The sequence below is a fragment of the Ambystoma mexicanum genome, chromosome 3q (assembly GCF_040938575.1).
Source record: "Ambystoma mexicanum isolate Mex_15411 chromosome 3q, UKY_AmexF1_1, whole genome shotgun sequence".
NCBI classification, from domain to species: domain Eukaryota; kingdom Metazoa; phylum Chordata; class Amphibia; order Caudata; family Ambystomatidae; genus Ambystoma; species Ambystoma mexicanum.
In genome coordinates, this window is record NC_090926.1 from 339,068,517 (window position 1) to 339,087,804 (window position 19,288).

The 19,288-nt window shown below is 46.9% G+C and overlaps 1 protein-coding gene across 3 annotated transcripts in view; it reads right to left on the reverse strand.

Annotated features, from left to right (window-relative positions):
* The window catches only part of SGCD (sarcoglycan delta), a 1,261,231-nt gene extending 1,242,162 nt beyond the window's left edge, over positions 1 to 19,069 (reverse strand). For all 3 annotated transcript variants that reach the window (XM_069653944.1, XM_069653946.1, XM_069653945.1), the window contains exon 1: positions 18,993 to 19,069. The gene's annotated coding sequence lies outside the window, so the exon portion shown is untranslated. The remainder of the gene's footprint in view (positions 1 to 18,992) is intronic.
* Between the last annotated feature and the right edge of the window lie 219 nt (positions 19,070 to 19,288).

Here is a 19,288-nt window from a genome sequence, read left to right on the forward strand (position 1 = left end):
TGCCTTCCAGCACGTCTCCGGTAAGTGCTCTGTTTGTGTTTGTGTGTCGGGTTTGTTTTGCTTTATGTTTGTGTGTATGAATGTTTGTGTTTGAATGTATTTTGTGTATATGTTGAGATGCGGGGCTGGGGGGGTGTGTCGGATGTGTATGAATGTTTGTATTTGAATGTATTTTTTGTGTATGTTGAGATGCGGGGGTGGGGGGGGGTGTCGGATGTGTATGAATGTTTGTGTTTGAATGTATTTTGTGTGTATGTTGAGATGCGGGGGTGGGGGGGTGTGTCGGATGTGTATGAATGTTTGTGTTTGAATGTATTTTGAGTGTATGTTGAGATGCGGGGGTGGGGGGGTGTCTCGGATGTGTATGAATGTTTGTGTTTGAATGTATTTTGTGTGTATGTTGAGATGCGGGGGTGGGGGGGTGTGTCGGATGTGTATGAATGTTTGTGTTTGAATGTATTTTGAGTGTATGTTGAGATGCGGGGGTGGGGGGTGTGTCGGATGTGTATGAATGTTTGTGTTTGAATGTATTTTGTGTGTATGTTGAGATGCGGGGGTGGAGGGGTGTGTCGGATGTGTATGAATGTTTGTGTTTGAATGTATTTTGTGTATATGTTGAGGTGAGGGGGTGTGTCGGATGTGTATGAATGTTTGTGTTTGAATGTATTTTGAGTGTATGTTGAGATGCAGGGGTGGGGGGGTGTGTCGGATGTGTATGAATGTTTGTGTTTGAATGTATTTTGTGTATATGTTGAGGTGAGGGGGTGTGTCGGATGTGTATGAATGTTTGTGTTTGAATGTATTTTGAGTGTATGTTGAGATGCAGGGGTGGGGGGGTGTGTCGGATGTGTATGAATGTTTGTGTTTGAATGTATTTTGAGTGTATGTTGAGATGCGGGGGTGGGGGGGGTGTCGGATGTGTATGAATGTTTGTGTTTGAATGTATTTTGTGTATATGTTGAGGTGAGGGGGTGTGTCGGATGTGTATGAATGTTTGTGTTTGAATGTATTTTGTGTATATGTTGAGATGCGGGGGTGGGGGGGTGTGTCGGATGTGTATGAATGTTTGTGTTTGAATGTATTTTGAGTGTATGTTGAGATGCGGGGGTGGGGGGGTGTGTCGGATGTGTATGAATGTTTGTGTTTGAATGTATTTTGAGTGTATGTTGAGATGCGGGGGTGGGGGGGTGTCGGATGTGTATGAATGTTTGTGTTTGAATGTATTTTGAGTGTATGTTGAGATGCGGGGGTGGGGGTGTGTGTCGGATGTGTATGAATGTTTGTGTTTGAAATATTTTGAGTGTATGTTGAGATGCGGGGGTGGGGGGGTGTGTCGGATGTGTATGAATGTTTGTGTTTGAATGTATTTTGAGTGTATGTTGAGATGCGGGGGTGGGGGGGTGTCGATGTGTATGAATGTTTGTGTTTGAATGTATTTTGAGTGTATGTTGAGATGCGGGGGTGGGGTGGTGTGTCGGATGTGTATGAATGTTTGTGTTTGAATGTATTTTGAGTGTATGTTGAGATGCGGGGGTGGGGGGGTGTGTCGGATGTGTATGAATGTTTGTGTTTGAATGTATTTTGAGTGTATGTTGAGATGTGGGGGTGGGGGGGTGTGTCGGATGTGTATGAATGTTTGTGTTTGAATGTATTTTGAGTGTATGTTGAGATGCGGGGGTGGGGGGGTGTGTCGGATGTGTATGAATGTTTGTGTTTGAATGTATTTTGTGTATATGTTGAGGTGAGGGGTTGTGTCGGATGTGTATGAATGTTTGTGTTTGAATGTATTTTGAGTGTATGTTGAGATGCGGGGGTGGTGGGGTGTGTCGGATATGTATGAATGTTTGTGTTTGAATGTATTTTGTGTATATGTTGAGGTGAGGGGGTGTGTCGGATGTGTATGAATGTTTGTGTTTGAATGTATTTTGAGTGTATGTTGAGATGCAGGGGTGGGGGGGTGTGTCGGATGTGTATGAATGTTTGTGTTTGAATGTATTTTGTGTATATGTTGAGGTGAGGGGGTGTGTCGGATGTGTATGAAGGTTTGTGTTTGAATGTATTTTGAGTGTATGTTGAGATGCGGGGTGGGGGGGTGTGTCGGATGTGTATGAATGTTTGTGTTTGAATGTATTTTGTGTATATGTTGAGATGCGGGGGTGAGGGGGTGTGTCGGATGTGTATGAATGTTTGTGTTTGAATGTATTTTGTGTATATGTTGAGATGCGGGGGTGAGGGGGTGTGTCGGATGTGTATGAATGTTTGTGTTTGAATGTATTTTGAGTGTATGTTGAGATGCGGGGGTGGGGGGGTGTGTCGGATGTGCATGAATGTTTGTGTTTGGATGTATTTTGAGTGTATGTTGAGATGCGGGGGTGGGGGGGTGTGTCGGATGTGTATGAATGTTTGTGTTTGAATGTATTTTGAGTATGTTGAGATGCGGGGGTGGGGGGGTGTGTCGGATGTGTATGAAAGTTTGTATTTGAATGTATTTTGAGTGTATGTTGAGATGCGGGGGTGGGGGGGTGTGTCGGATGTGTATGAATGTTTGTGTTTGAATGTATTTTGTGTGTATGTTGAGATGCGGGGGTGGGGGGTTGTGTCGGATGTGTATGAATGTTTGTATTTTAATGTATTTTGTGTGTATGTTGAGATGTGGGGGGTGTGAATGTTTGTATTTGAATGTATTTTGTGTGTATGTTGAGATGCGGGGGTCGGGGGGTGTCGGATGTGTATGAATGTTTTGATTTGAATGTTTTTTGTGTGCTGAGTTGGGGGGTGGGGGTTCGGGTCTGTATGGGTGCTTGTTTGAGAGTTTGCTGATTTGGGGGTGTGGGGGGTTCGGGTCTGTATGGGTGCATGTTTGTGTGTGTGTGCTGAGTTCGGGGGGTGGGGGGTTCGGGTCTGTATGGGTGCATGCTTGAGTGTGTGTGTGCTGAGTTGGGGTGGGGGTTTGGAGTTTTGGGTTCGGGTCTGTATGGGTGCATGTTTGTGTGTGTGCTGAGTTGGGGGGTGGGGTTTCATGTCTGTATGGGTGCATGTTTCTGTGTGTGCTGAGTTGGGGGGTGGGGGTTCGGGTCTGTATGGGTGCATGTTTGTGTGTGTGCTGAGTTGGGGGGGTGGGGGGTTCGGGTCTGTATGGGTGCATGCTTGAGTGTGTGTGTGTGCTGAGTTGGCGGTGGGGGGTTGGGGTCTGTATGGGTGCATGTTTGTGTGTGTGCTGAGTTGGGGGGTGGGGGTTTGGGTCTGTATGGGTGCTTGTTTGAGAGTTTGCTGATTTGGGGAGGTGGGGGGTTTGGGTCTGTATGGGTGCATGTTTGTGTGTGTGCTGAGTTGGGGGTGGGGGGTTCAGGTCTGTATGGGTGCATGCTTGAGTGTGTTTGGGGCATAGTGTTTGGTTGGGGGTGAGGGGGCCATGGGGCATAGTGTTTGGTTGGGGGTTAGAGGGGTGAGGGGGCCATGGGGCATAGTGTTTGGTTGGGGGTAAGGGGGCCATGGGGCATAGTGTTTGGTTGGGGGTGAGGGGGTCATGGGCCATAGTGTTTGCTTGGGGGGGTGAGGGACAGGGGGCATAGTGTTTGCTTGGGGGGTGAGGGACAGGGGGCATAGTGTTTGGTTGGGGGTGGGGGCCATGGGGCATAGTGTTTGGTTGGGGGTGAGGGGGCCATGGGGCATAGTGTTTGGTTGGCGGTGAGAGACAGGGGGCATAGTGTTTGCTTGGGGGGTGAGGGACAGAGGGCATAGTGTTTGGTTGGAGGTGGGAGCCATGGGGCATAGTGTTTGGTTGGGGGTTAGGGGGGTGAGGGGGCCATGGGGCATAGTGTTTGGTTGGGGGTGAGGGGGCCATGGGGCATAGTGTTTGGTTGGGGGTGAGGGGGCCATGGGGCATAGTGTTTGGTTGGGGGTGAGGGACAGGGGGCATAGTGTTTGCTTGGGGGGTGAGGGACAGGGGGCATAGTGTTTGGTTGGGGGTGGGGGCCATGGGGCATAGTGTTTGGTTGGGGTGGGAGCCATGGGCCATGGGGCATAGTGTTTGGGTGGGGGTGAGGGGCCCATGGGGCATAGTGTTTGGTTGGGGGTGAGGGGGCCATGGGGCATAGTGTTTGGTTGGGGGTGAGGGGGCCACAGGGCATAGTGTTTGGTTGGGGGTGAGGGCGCCACGGGGCATAGTGTTTGGGGGTGAGGGGGCCATGGGGCATAGTGTTTGGTTGGCGGTGAGGGACAGGGGGCATAGTGTTTGGTTAGGGTGAGGGGGCCATGGGGCATAGTGTTTGGTTGGGGGTGAGGGGGCCACGGGGCATAGTGTTTGTTTGGGGTTGGGAGCCATGGGGCATAGTGTTTGGGTGGGGTGGGAGCCATGGTGCATAGTGTTTGGTTGGGGGTGAGGGGGCCATGGGGCATAGTGTTTGTTTGGGGTTGGGAGCCATGGCGCATAGTGTTTGGTTGGCGGTGAGGGACAGGGGGCATAGTGTTTGGTTGGGGGTGGGGGCCATGGGGCATAGTGTTTGGTTGGCGGTGAGAGACAGGGGGCATAGTGTTTGCTTGGGGGATGAGGGACAGGGGGCATAGTGTTTGGTTGGAGGTGGGAGCCATGGGGCATAGTGTTTGGGTGGGGGTTAGGGGGGTGAGGGGGCCATGGGGCATAGTGTTTGGTTGGGGGTGAGGGGGCCATGGGGCATAGTGTTTGGTTGGGGGTGAGGGGGCCATGGGGCATAGTGTTTGGTTGGGGGTGAGGGACAGGGGGCATAGTGTTTGCTTGGGGGGTGAGGGACAGGGGGCATAGTGTTTGGTTGGGGGTGAAGGGGCCATGGGGCATAGTGTTTGGTTGGGGGTGAGGGGCCATGGGGCATAGTGTTTGGTTGGGGATGGGAGCCATGGGGCATAGTGTTTGGTTGGGGGTGAGGGGACCATGGGGCATAGTGTTTGGTTGGGGATGGGAGCCATGGGGCATAGTGTTGCACTCCAAGAGTGAACTCAATAATAAAGCTAATACAGGCACAGTTAGGAGATGTACATCCTTTGCTTTTTTGAGGAAACCTGACTCAACGAAGGCCATACTCCTCTTGGGTAACCCAAACAGCAAACTATAGCAGTCCAAAATAACGGAATGTCCAATCAAGGGTCAATAAAATATATATAATTTAATTAAACAGACGATATACAATAACTAAATCGAAATAAATGATAGCAATGGAAAATGTGTAGTACAAAATGTAAGTTTGAAATGCAATAAAAATCGTTACCCCTCAAAAACATATCTTTTTCCATGTGTTTAATACAAATTGGGGGTTGAAAAAGCCTCCTGACATGTCCCGCCTACCGCCCCGCCCACTTTCTCTTTTCGGCCCACTATAGCCCTCATGTAAGGTACTTTCGGCCCTCTGTCAAAATCAGTTGTGCACCCCTGGTCTAGATGGTAGAATGTTATTGTACCATGGATTGTGTAGCAGCTGGAACAAAGGTATCACTCATCCATTTAGTATGACATCAAAGATGTGTTTGCTTCCTCAAAACGTCTTATATGGGTTATATGGGATAAACACCGGCTAGAAGATTGAAAAGTGCAACATAGGTTGGGGGAGTTGTTCTCCTATTACTTTGCAGTGCATGAATCATTTCTGCAAATAGACTTTGCAGAGAAGAATGAGGTGGGTGTTCATGAATATATTATGTGTGCGCACTTGGATACGTCCTTGTATGACCATGCTTATTGGTTTACCAAGTTTTTAAACTGTTGTGAACCGATTCTTACTTTGTGACTATCCATACGAATCCTCATGGACTAGGCCTTTCAGGAATCCCTGACAACAGAAGCTGGTATATCCTTTGCAAAACATCTGGGAATTTATGAGAGTTCTAGTATGTGAGGTCTTCAGGGACTTTATTCACAGATTTTGCATGTTCTCTTTGTGGTGTTCCGATGGGCCCTATCTTCAAGCTCATCTAAGCTTTATGCTCAGGTTGGCAATACATGAGGTGGAAGACCTGGGGGCAAGGGCAGATAATCCAAGGGCATGGGAATCAGTCTTGTGAAAATTACAGTAGCTGGTGGAAATGTGATCACTCTGTGACCAGGTAGGTTTTATGTTGGTCAATTTTATGTTGTTTCATCAACACCTGTCATTTTGACCAGGTAGGTTTTATATTGGTCAATTGTATGTTGTTTCATCAACACCTGTCATTTTGTCTGCATTTAGTTTGACTCCTTTTGGTCGTACGATTTTCTTTTCTTTAATGTGGGGTGTCCCCGATGTCCCTGTCCTCCCTCCCTTCTCCTGCCTCCCATCCCACTCACCCTGTGGCCCTTTGACACACACAAACACACTTGTCGACTTGTTGTTTCCTTTTGTATCAACACTATTCTTTAGCTTACACACTTCGAAAAATATCTGTACTTGTGGGTTAACGGATAACAAGTAGGTGGGGAGTTTGTGGTAGGGGTTTTAGTGAAGAGGAAGGGAGGGCATGTGATGTCTACAGTACACACTGGGATGTCACAATGGCAGAGGGACATGCTGATGACACACCAGTGCAGCACGTGCCCCTAATGTGCAAACTCATAGACGTGCTCCAACTCCCATCAGCCATAGCGGTTGTGAAGTGCCAGGCACACATGAATAGGGAGGATTTAGTCTCCCATGGCAACAGAGCCACAGATGCAGAAGCGAAATGCACAGCATATTTTTCAGAAATAATTGAGTTTGATACTCCATTGAACACACATATCCATGTGCGAACTATGATCTTCAAGGAAGGCTACAGTGCATTACCAGCCATGCAAATAATGGAGTTCCAAGGGAAAGCACTGGTAGAAGAAAAGGAGCTATGGGTGAAGAGGGGATGCTCAATATCCCCTACAGATGCCGTGTGGTGGCAGGAGAGCACAGGCAAGCTAATGATTCAAGTAGCATTGTTGCAGATTGCACTCACGCAATTGCACCATCCCACTCATCTAAGTAGGGGCATACTTGCTGCACACATTGGGAAAGAGTGGTTCTGCCCTAATATGGCAGAGCATGTAGCCGCATTCATGGAAAACTCTATTATTTGCAAGAAATGTCATGCAGGCCATACTTTACGCATAGTGCGAGGAGCAATACCCTGCCCAATTGGGCCTTTCCAACACCTCCATGTAGACTATGATGTTATGATCCAAGTATGCCAAGGCTACCTCTAAATGATAGTGGCTTTGTGGCCATTTTCCTGGTGGATTGAAGCTGGTCCCTGTTCACACCATGATGCTGTCAGAGCTGCAAAATTCCTTGTTAAAGAGGTAGTCCCACATTGGGGTTTGTGAGGTCCTACGGCCTGACAATGGACTTCACTTTGTAAATGAGACATTTGAGCATATCACAGCCATACTAGGGATCAAGCACATGTTCTCCTGTGTTTATCACCCGCAAGCTAATGGATATGTGAGCACCTCAATGGCCTGCCAAAAGAGAAAATAGCTCAAATTAAAGCCATGTTAAAAAAGGGGTGGCTCCATTGCCTGCCCCTAGCCGTATTCGCATTGCGCAACCAGTCTGGATCTGACCACATTTAACACCCCTCGAGGTGGTGACAGGGTGACGCATGTGACTCCCACTTGCTCCTCCTACTAGAGAACTTTCAGACGCCCACAGATCTGCTGCTATCCTAGGAGATTAAATGCACGATTATATTGCTTCGATGATGGCTAGTGCTTCTTTTATTTCTCGACAGCTTCAATCCTGCTGGGAGAGGTCGAAGAAGAGTGAAGAAGAGAACACCCCAGAAATGAATAAAGAACTGATAAAACTGCCACTACTTTACCCAGTGGACAGTGTTCTTCTACGTAATTTCATTCAGCCTTCTTTCAAGCCAAGGTTTGAGGGACCGTAGCTTGTCGAGCAGGCCACTAACTGTGTGGTTAAGTTGAGTGGCAAAAATGCCTGAAACTATATCGGGCATGTCAAGCCCTGCCGAGGTGAGGCCTACTCCCACCAGAACGAAGACGATTTGATGCAAGAAGAAGAACCAGACAAAGGGGAAGCACTACAACCAAGATTGACTCGTTCTATGGCTAAATAGTCTGATATGGAAGCATTCCCCCTTTTACTATGCAACATGGCAACATTATAAATATTGTGCATGCTGCAGGTAATGCCTATGTTTCTGTTTGAGTAGGTTGCTGTATTAGAAAGAACACTGAAAAGCAAAATTGTTTACATGAGTACATTCTTTAGGGAAGAAAGCAGTTCATAAAATGTGCCGTAATCACCCCTCACACTTTTTTGCCATCATGATCCTCACAACCCCTTGTAGGGACTCGTCATGAAAAATAACTGCACATGTGATGTCATCAGTGATGTCATCAATGATATTTGTAATGTCATCTTTGATGTCATGGGTGTTAGTCCTTGCAGTGCACAGTGGTAGCGCAAGTTATTTTTTTATTATTTAAAAAAAAAAATGTTTTATTGGTTAGAAGTCAAATATGTATACAACAATCATCAACTTAAAATAAACCTTTAACATTACCGTTCCAAAAGGCATCTACATCCATACAACAACAATATCTGTTCCTCTAATTCTTTAGTTCATATGTCAAGGCAGACAAATAAATAATTAGATTCAACATCAACCGACCACCATTCAATTAAGCCCCCCCTCAATGACCCCCCCCAATTTCACAACACAACATCACTTTCATCACTGCAATAACCAACCTGGGCTGGTCACTAATTAACATCCACTTCCACATTCCCCTCTTGTGAGACTTCATCTCGTCCATAAAAGCTCATCTAAAAAAAGTGCTTGAATCTCAATCAGAGCTTCACAATTCATTATTATATGCTCCGGGGTTTCCACATGCAGGGTACTCTTACAATACCGACAATTTGCCTTTTCAACTCCCACCATTTTCCTCCTAAATAAAATCTTTCTTGTGTGTAAGATGTTTAACGACACCTGAGAAGTAAGTCACATTATTTTGGCGAGGGGAATTTGATCATAAATTTGGGAACTCATTGACTCTCTCCCACTCAATGGTCAAAGTTTCTCTAGACTTTAAAACACCACATTTATTTATGGTGGAAATCCAGTCCCTGAGCAACAGTTCCTTTCTCACACTCATTGGATTACACAATAACAGATTTACAGAAACGTCCTTGTCCCAAAAGAGGGCTTCCACCTTATTTCTCCATTGTTCTAACGGACCTTTTACCTCCAATGCCAAGACCTTAAAAGGCTTCTCACCGCTCTCCAGGGCACATTTCCAATATAGTGACACGGTCTTCCAAGCCACCATTGACACCAAAGACTGGAGCCTCAATTCAAACCTAATTATAGACATTGGAAGGTTATTTGGCAGTTTTCAAATCTTACGCCAAAAATGACCCTCCAATTTCTCCCAGCAATCACATGAGAGGCGGAGAACCGCCTCAGCTCCATAAGTCAAACTCTGCGCCACCATTTGTTTATAAAAGGTCACAATGAGTATTAATGTGAATTTACCAAACTTCTGGTGGAGTACCCTACCCTGATTGACCAGAGGAATCATTCTCTGCTATAAATATGCACAGTGAGCAGCTTCATTGGCATTTCTATTGAAAGTAACCCCCAAATACACTATTGAGTCCACAGTCTCTAGGGGGATGCCTTCAACCTTCCAAGTGAATTTCTCTCTCTTAACCATTCTTGCATTCTTCACCGGGAGAACTTAGATTTCCTTGCATTCATTTTCACACCATTGATTTTAAGGTACAGTTCAAAAGCTTGGAAGCAAAGCTGAAGCCCAATGGGAGTACAATCAAGGAAGACCAGGTCAAAGAGAATCCACGGTACCCGGGCTCCATTGATTGTCAGCGGAAAGGCCCGAATATTCACCTGAGACAGTCCTAAGTCAGACATATAGAGGCAGAACAAGAGCGGAGCAAGAGCACACCCCTGTTTCAAGCCCTGATAAGTGAAGATCTTACTGGATAATGTTCCCCTTGAGCACAACCTAATTCGAACCGAAGTGTCTGTATAAAGTGCTTCCATTACTTCTACAAGGTCCACCGGACAGCCCCACAAGCGCAATTCTGCCTACAAATGACTTCTGTTGACACTGCCGAACGCCTGTTCTAGGTCCATAAAGGCCACGAACAGTGTTGATCCCTTCTCAAGGCTCTTTTCCTTTAGAATATTCAATAGAAAGAGGTTTAAGGATGTACCCACTCCCCTCACAAATCCAGTTTGCCTAGGATCTAATATTCCACTCACTTCTGCCCATATTTTCAGGTCATGCAGGAGGAGACTTGCAAAGAGTTTACCTATCGCATCCAAAAGGGTGATAGGATGATAGTTTTTAGGATCAGCGCTATCGTCCTTTTTAAAAATGGGCATGATCAAGGCCTCCTTCCAAGACTCAGGGATAGATCTATTAACCATGATTTGTCTAAACATCATTACCATGACACTTGCCCAATGATCTTTATTCTTTTTAATTCAAAGTTCGAAATCCCATCTGGTACCGCCACACGGGAGGCACTCAGTTTTCCAATCATAAGACTTACATTATGTTCACCCAGAGTAAAATTCCATCCACCCTTACACCATACTTTAGGAACAGCTGGACCCTCACCAGGGTCAGAGAACAAGGACTGGTAGTGTTTAATCCAATCGCTCCACCATTGCCAGGGACTTCTCTTGGTGGAAGACACCACCATTATTAATTAACTCCCATGTAGATCTGGAGTCATTCTTGCAAACAGCTTGCAGCATGCATTTGCCATCTTGTTGAAGACGCAAGTGTTACGTATTTCTACACCAGTTTTTATAGGTGTGGTGGATTAATCTAATCCTTTCTTTTTTGCAAGGTCCAGAGTCCCCCTTGATCTGTTTCAATGCTTTACGCATACCTTTTCTTTTTCTGACTAGATCACAGTCATAGACATGCTTTTATGACCATGGAAAATCCCCTTTCAGTACTCCCAACTTAGAAAACTCTTTGAGGAGACCCCTATAGTCAGTATCCCCAGGATCAGTCAACAACTGACTCTTGTAATCTCTATTAATCCTCCTAACCTCATGCTCTTTCAGTCTTAGGCGAATCCCACAACTCCTTAATTAGTGCAAGATATGGTTGCTTAGTTTACCATAACTGGTGAATTTGTGGGGGTTTTCGGTTTTACCAGTAACCATAACTTCCCTGTAACAACGTTTCTCCATTGAATTGCATAGGTTTTTACTAGTGCAACTTAACTATAACGTCTCTTTAACAACGTTTTTTGTCAATGAATTGCATAGGTTTTTAGTAGGGCACTGTAACCACAACATTCCTTTAGCATAGTTTTTTCAGTAAAGGTCATAGGTTTTTAGTAGCGCAACTTAACCATAGCGTCCCTTTAACAATGTTTTTGTTAGTAAATTTCATAGGTTTTTAGTAGGGCACTGTAACCAGAACTTTGCTTTAGCATAGTGTTTTCTGTAAAGATAATAGCTGTTTGGTACTGCTACAGAACGATAACATCCCGTTAACAATGGTTTGTCACTGATTCCTTGGCTGCCCTCATGATGAACGTGTGGAAATGCCAAATTCTCTGGTGTATGTATCTGTTTGCGCTACCCCTTCCTTTTCCTAATAGTGTTGGTGTATCTTAGCAATTACATTGTACATGGTAAGTGTTGGTGAGTGTTTGAGTGCGTTCTTTTTTTGTGTAAATATTGCATGGTGAATCTGTGCTGCACAATACTTACCGAGATGACTGCAGGTGAGCAATATGGACGTTTCCTAGGGAGACTGCACCTGGTCGACGTATGTGCAACCACACTGCAAGTAGCCGTAGGACTCCATTAGTGAGTGCATGTCCGCATCTTCTAATGCACTTTTAAATAGTTGTGGGAGTGCACGTGTATCCGTTGCACAGCTACACCCATGCATAGGTCATCCTCTGTGTGCTGGTATGACCGCCCCTGTCGCCAGCCCTATGGATTCATACGGTAGGCTACCGCATTTCAAGTACTCCTGCTAACTACGTGGGTGGCTCTGCAAACCTGCCAATTTATGGGTGCAGCACTCCTGGCTGTATGTGGCTCACTGGTAAACAAGCAACAGCAAACTGCAGTGTAACGTGGGCGTGTTAAATGTTGCATTAATTTGATAGACGCGCTGATTGTCTTTCCATTACCCGTGAAATAGACACACCGTCTCTGCACTGAGCACTGTGACAGAAAGTGTCAAGAGGTCGCCTGCGGGTCGTACAGTTGAAGAAAACATGTAGCTGCAGGTGGGACATTTTGTAGTGAGTCTGCAAAATAGCAAAGCTGGTGCGGCTTGGTCACGCACATACTAGTGCATTCAGGGGCAAGTAAGCAAACAGTAGACTGTTCAGAGCGCAAACAATGTCAGTGGTGGTTAGAAAAGTACTGTAGCTGCATGGGTAGCACAGTAATAATGGTCTTCCTGCTCCACGTAATGAAGCTGTGTTTCGCATTGTTGTAAACATTATTGTATTGCAGAATTTATGCATCTCTGTGAATGCTACTGCTAAGGCTAATGGCGTAGCATGAAGTGTTTGTACTGCATGTGACGACAACTGAAATAGAAGCATAAGGGACCAGCGGGCAGTCTACCGCCCTTCCAACAATGAAGTAGGGTAATTTCATGTACAGCATTTCCCACATCTATTGTGGCCAACAACAGGGACACTCCTGTAGGGCAGCAGAGCTGTAAAACCTCCCCAGCAGACCACATGCCGCGCTACATACCCTTACTCGGAAAAGGGCATTGTATTGTGCATGTACTGCAACACGCTACTCTACAGAGGGAAGGTACGTTGAAGTGCTTGGGAAGGGTCTGTCCGGGAGCATGATGTCCCCTATGGTATCCATGCAGGTGCTGCCCCTTCCTTTCCAAGCCTTTCCTGCAGTTCCTTCTGTGGTGTGTGCTAGAAGCTCAAAATAAATGGAAATGAACTGGGAAAGGAAAAGAGGAAAATAAAGAAAACACCTTTCAGAGATGAACAATGAAATTGCCAATGAACTAATGCAGGCCGGGACGTGAGGCATTGGGCAAAACACTGTAGTTGAATTGGTTGGGAAGGGGTTCTGTGCAGAAAGAGGTTTCTTTACGTGTTGCAGAGTTTTGAAGCGTTTCAGTGTGCAACACTTACTGCAAAAATTCTTCCGGTACTTTCAAGAAGGGCAGCAAGGCAATTTGGATGGGGTGTGCAGAAATCTGGATGGGAGGCATAGTAGGATGAACGTTATTCCTGGGGAAAACTGTTTGTGCTGTGAAACATCATATTCCTATGTTCAAAGTACGCCATTGGCACATGTCGTAGAAAGGCACAAATACTCTTCTTCGCAATGTACCGCACTTTCTCCATTTGCGGACCAAATGAAAAAAGATGCAGCCACATCAGTGTCTGCACAATGTGATTGAAAGTTATGGAGGAGCTCGGAAACAGATGATTGACCTCGGCAAGTGCCTCCTTCATCACAAATGGCACTGAAACTCCTGTAACATGCTGTGCAATTTTTCCTCCACAATGAACAACAATAATGTCGGCCTGATTGCGCGTCACCAAAGTGTCACACAGACAAACCGAAATCAGTCACTTGATTGTAGCTACTCCATATCACTACACACCCACATGATAGATTCCAAAATGAGCAGCCACTGCAGTGTTTTCCATTCACTTTCACTCGATGTATTTCGAACTCCCCCAAAACCTGCACACTGTGGCTTGAGAAACACACAGCCATATCTGCACCCTCTGCATTTCTGTCGACAAATACACTGTGTACCAATCTGTGCGTACACACCACACCCACAAACCTTACTGACCAATCCTGTAGCCTCTGCAGGCCCATTTCTATGGCCATCATCTGCAAAAGGGGCATAGCTAACACGTGCCACCCTCCAACTATCCCGATATTTGCTGACTTTTCGTGCTGTGCGGGAGTGGGGGAATAACTTTCAACCAGGGTAGGGGACGTCGTTAGTTGTGGCGGCTCTGAAAAGAGCCTTTTTTTAGTCTTTTTTTAAAGGTGCTTCCATAGAAACAGCTTTTTTTGCGGTTTTAATAATTTCTTGTGTGTTTTGTACATCAGCTCACATTCTTACAATAGGGTCTTCAGTGCAGCCTGTAGATTGTGAAACAAACTGTATTGCCACTCGTCGACAAAGACATGCTGTTTCCTTCGAAAAGGTGTATATATCGAGAAATCTTTTTGTCATTCTCACAGGAGAAGATCCCAGCAGCACTCAAGAAGTCACACATGCTTCTGTTGATGAGACCCCTTCCGTCCCCTGGCCGGCGACAGGAATCATTGGAATAGTCCCACACTATTCTCGGTTGTATACATGAGAAAAGCACCTTTGCAGTGGGAAAAATGTGCTGCACTGCTTTCATCATCTTCAGTTGACGGTACACATGGGAACAACACATGGAACCCAAAAAGAAGGCTCCAAAGTGCACAACCACAACATGTACAGTTGCAGAAGTGGCCATGTGTCCACATTCTACAAGCACTCCTCCGAAACAGCACGCTTCAACACTGCACCATAAAGCCTCCACTCCCTCCAAACAGAAATTGCCACAAAAGCCTTCTTGGAGGGCATACACAAACAGATCTTCCACAAAGGTATCACCCAGGATGAAAACTGTGCATCTTACCATGTTTGCCAGCTGCACTACACAAAGTAATGGAAAAAATGATTGCCGCCCTTTCCTGTGACGCACACCCTAAGCACCTGATTGGACATTAGTCTAATTTCCATTGGCCACCATGGTGAGAAGCGTAGAATGTGGCATGTGCCTTTCCCCAAGTACCGTGAGGGCCGCACCCAAGTAAAGCAGGAGGAGTCCTTCACCTTATTGGTGCTCTTGCCTGTGACGCACACTCTGAGCACCTGATTGGACAAAGGCCATAGTCCCATTGCTGTTGGCCAGCATGGTGAGAAGCGCAGAATGTGGCATGTGCCTTTCCCCAAGTACCACAAGGGCCGCACCCCAGTGAAGCAGGAGGAGTCCTCCCTATTGGTGCTCTTGCCTGTGACACGCACCCTGAACACCTGATTGGACAAAGGCCATAGTCCCATTGCCGTTGGCCAGCATGGTTAGAAATGCAGAATGTGGCACGTACGCTTCCCCAAGTTCCGGGAGGGCCGCGCCCCAGTAAAGCAGGAAGAGTCCTTTTTCCCTTTCCACTCCAGCCATGCATGCAAGGCGCAGGCCCTCCCCACAGAAAACATACCATAGTACAGGCTATGGTTTAATTCTCATGTCATGTGCACTGCACTCCACATCTGCAATTGAGCCTGCCAGCTTTCACCCTGGGCACATATTTGCATGCATGGCTGCATAACGTTGCGTTGGGTGTGCTGAACGGTATGTAGGAGCCCATGTACGTTAGCCATAGTTTACATGTGTGCTGCTGAGCACAGCCTTTCATGCTGCAATATCTTAAAGCACTCCCCAAAGCAACGGGATTATAAGGGCAAAACCATCAGAAATTCACATGGTGGCATGTGGCTCCCTATTGTTCAAAAGGGGCAATGATGTACACCATATGTTAATGTACGCATACCAGCTCACTTCTGCTGCTGTACCAAGTCTACAATTTCCTCCACAACCATTGTGTAAAAGTCAACTTCACATGCATGCAGACACCCCCGTACACGCTATGTTTAAATGCTCATGCCATGTGCACTGCTCTCCCCATCTTCAATTGAGCCTTCCAGCTTTCACCCTGGGCACATATTTGCATACATGGCTGCATAACGGTCCGTTGGGTGTGCTGAACGGTATGTAGGAGGCTGTGTACATTAGCCATAGTTCACATGTGTGCTGCTAAGCACGTCCTTTCATGCTGCAATATCTTAAAGCACTCCCTAAAGCAAGGGGCTTATAAGGGGCAAACCATATGAAATGCACATGGTGGCATGTGGCCCCCTATTGTGCAACAGCGGCAATGATGTACACCATATGCTAATTTACACATAGCAGCTCTCTTCCACTGGTCTACCAAGTGTACAATGTCCTCCACAACCATTGTGTAAAAGTCACCAACTTCAAATGCATGCAGAGTGACAACTGCAGGGCTGCATTATGTTGTGGTGGCTGTGATGAAGGCCTAGGCTTTTGGGTGCAGGCGTGGTGAACGGTATGTAGGAGGCTGTTTGCATCGCCCATGTTTTACATGTGTGCTGCTGAGCATGTCCTTTCATGCTATCATATCTTACAGCACTTCCCAAAGCAAGGGTCTTCTAAGGGCCTAACCATTGCAAACGCAAATGGTGACATGTTGCTCTGTATTGTGCAACAGGGGCAATGATGTGCACCGTATGCTAATGTACGCATCGCAGCTCAATTCTGCTGCTCTACCAAGTCTACAATGTCCTCCACAACTATTGCGTACAAGTCACCAATCTGACATGCATGCAGACTGACAAGTACATGACTGCATTACATTGTGGTGGATGTGATGAAGGCCTAGCCTGTTGGGTGCATGGCCTACGGCCTAACAGTCTAGGCTGTGCCCACACCGACCTCAACATAACAAAACCATGCAATGAACATGTAGGCATGTGCCACAATTCAGAAAGGCAACATAGGCTCTAACATTTCTACCCAACCTCTGCACCCTAAAGCAGGCATGCAAGCACACATGTTCCACTTACTGTAATGAACAAACATGCCACAGTGTGTGGCACCAGTACCCACTTCCATTAAAAAACCATTGTAATAATGCCAACCAAACAACACAATCGTCACAATGTTGGTCCTGCTCTCCACACTATACTACGTGCATACAAGCAATACTGCATAGTGCACTGCAACACTTACTAATCTGCGCAATGCACACTACGCAAGCACATGTAAGAACCAGTTGCACCGTAACCTCTTCCATATTTACACTATTCCATTAGTGCACCCAGTGGACACAGTACACGACTGGTCACTGCAGCATCTCCAGCCATACACCGGCAACTGTACGATGTTCTACTAATCACCACACCCATGCAACCAACAATGTGTGCAATGCAGCCAAACCACACACACACAAAGCGACAATGTGGCACGACTTTCAACCAGTGGACATAATGTTTCAACCAGTAGACATACTTTTCTGTGCAAGAGCTGCAGCCATGTATTAAAGGGGCTACGGACTTACCACAACACAGCACACTAGAGTACACCCTATCTGTAAAAGTGCATGTCTTGTGGAATGCACTCCCCTTCTGCAAATGTGCCTGCCACGACTCATCACAGAAAGACATCGCCCTTGCAGCTGGCATGCCATAATGAAGGCTGCCTGCAATGACCACACAAGATTGCTGCCTGCTCGGGAAACTGCAAATTGGCATAGTATGCACGGATACCGCTGGCACACCACTGCCTTCTTCTAATGAGAAATATCACTTGCAGCACTTCTCACTTCCCCCCCTTGCGATCCCTTCTTCCAACCACCAGATGCCGTAAACTATTTTTTCCAGGCCCTTTCACCACTGCACTGCCCTCAGAAACAACATGCCGGCGTTATCGAAAACTATTCACGCACAACATGTCACTGTACACTGCAGGGCAATCACATTTTTGACTGCGCAGCAAACGGGGAAAAGGGACACCGGAGCGGAGGCATATATGACCTCTTTAAGTGTCCACACAGTTGCATACAAGAGGCCCCGACATGAACACATTGCATTAGGGGCTTGGCACACACACAACACTGTCCTCCGATACACCATGGAGGCTTTTCCAAAAACTTTGATGTACAGCACACTTCCCTCCAGCAAACCACCGGCCGCGTCCTATGTTCACCGACATCACGGCATATTGCAGGCCAATGAGACTTCGGTCCGCAGAGCGAACAGTGAAATGGGTCTGCACAGCGGACCTAGATATAACTAATTTTTTGAGACGTACATTTCATTTCTTTGCAACAAAAGTACTGGTTGGATTTCCACCAAACACACAAAAGCACACTTTCTGACCCAAGCCCCTGCCGCAAATTTAGTGAAAATCCGTCCAGCTATTCGGCTTGTATATGTGCGCAAAGGTTTTCCCCATTCTGTCTATGGAGGGCAAAAAATGAAATTGGGACCCCCTATCACTTTTCCCCCCGTGCACGAAACCTCACCCAACTTGGCGGAAATATTCAGAGCGGCCCATATACTTTTTTTGCAAAGTTTGGTGATGATTCCTCTAGGGGGAGCGAAACTATAAGCTGCCGAAAAAGTGCTCTTCCTATGAGTTTAGCAACTTAACCATAACTACACGGCCGCTACCGCGGGCTGTGTACTGTACCTATCTTTGTATCTACCTTCCTAGACATATTTCTCTCTACCTAGATATCTACCTATCTATTCCCCTCTCTCTCCCCTTGTATGTGTGTCTCAACAGCCTTTAGCTTTCTTAATCATTTCCCCACTCTCTTTCTCACTACTTTACTTTATCTCTCTCCTTCCCTTGCTCGTGGTCTCTTTCCACAAGTTCTCTCTTTCTCCCGCTCACTCATTTTTCTGTCTCCATAGCTCTCGTCATATTTCCCCTCATCTTTCTCTGGCTCCGCCACCCCGTCCGCCCCCCCCCCCCCTCGCTACCTCCTCACCCCCATCTCTAGGGTTCTGCTAGTCCACCCTTTCTTGTATCTTTCCCACTTCAGGACTGAAGGGGTGATTTCCTGACAGAAAGCTGCGCCTCCCCGCCAGTCCCAAGACACACCAGAAGGGGGTGCTGTTCTCGGGGGTCAATGCTCTTTTCTAGAGTTTACAGGTGGGAAGGCATGTGATCACCTGTCATCTGTGCCCCTCGCTCGTGAACCCACCAATACCGTGTTCCTGTTATGCATGTCTATGGTTTGTGCTCCGTGTATGCGCAACACCGAGCTCACTAAGCGCAATGCCGCCATTTCCACCCTTCGGCCTCGCGCACCCTCGGCCAAGGATCCCAAAGCACAGGCCACTTATCACGCTGAATAAAGAGCGACGGCCACCAAAAACACAACACGCCAAGCACCCGAAACCGGGCTTTGTTTCTTACCGGTGTGCAGTGTTCCCTGGCCCCTTCTCCGGCACTCAGACTTTGAAGAAAGTCCGTGAACTATTTTTGGGTTCTGTCAGAGGAGCCATATATGGCGAGAGACTGCCCCCGCATCTATAATCCCTCCACCCCTCCACGGCCCTGGTGGGCCCCTCCTGCTGCTGCCAGACGGGGCTGGGGAGAGCAAGGGACAGGTCCCTGCAGGACGCGAGATACAATAATCCAGGACAGAGGAGCTAACTTTAAAATCTCCGAGGCGGGTAGGGGACGGGTGCTCGGATTTAAGGGTCAAAGGA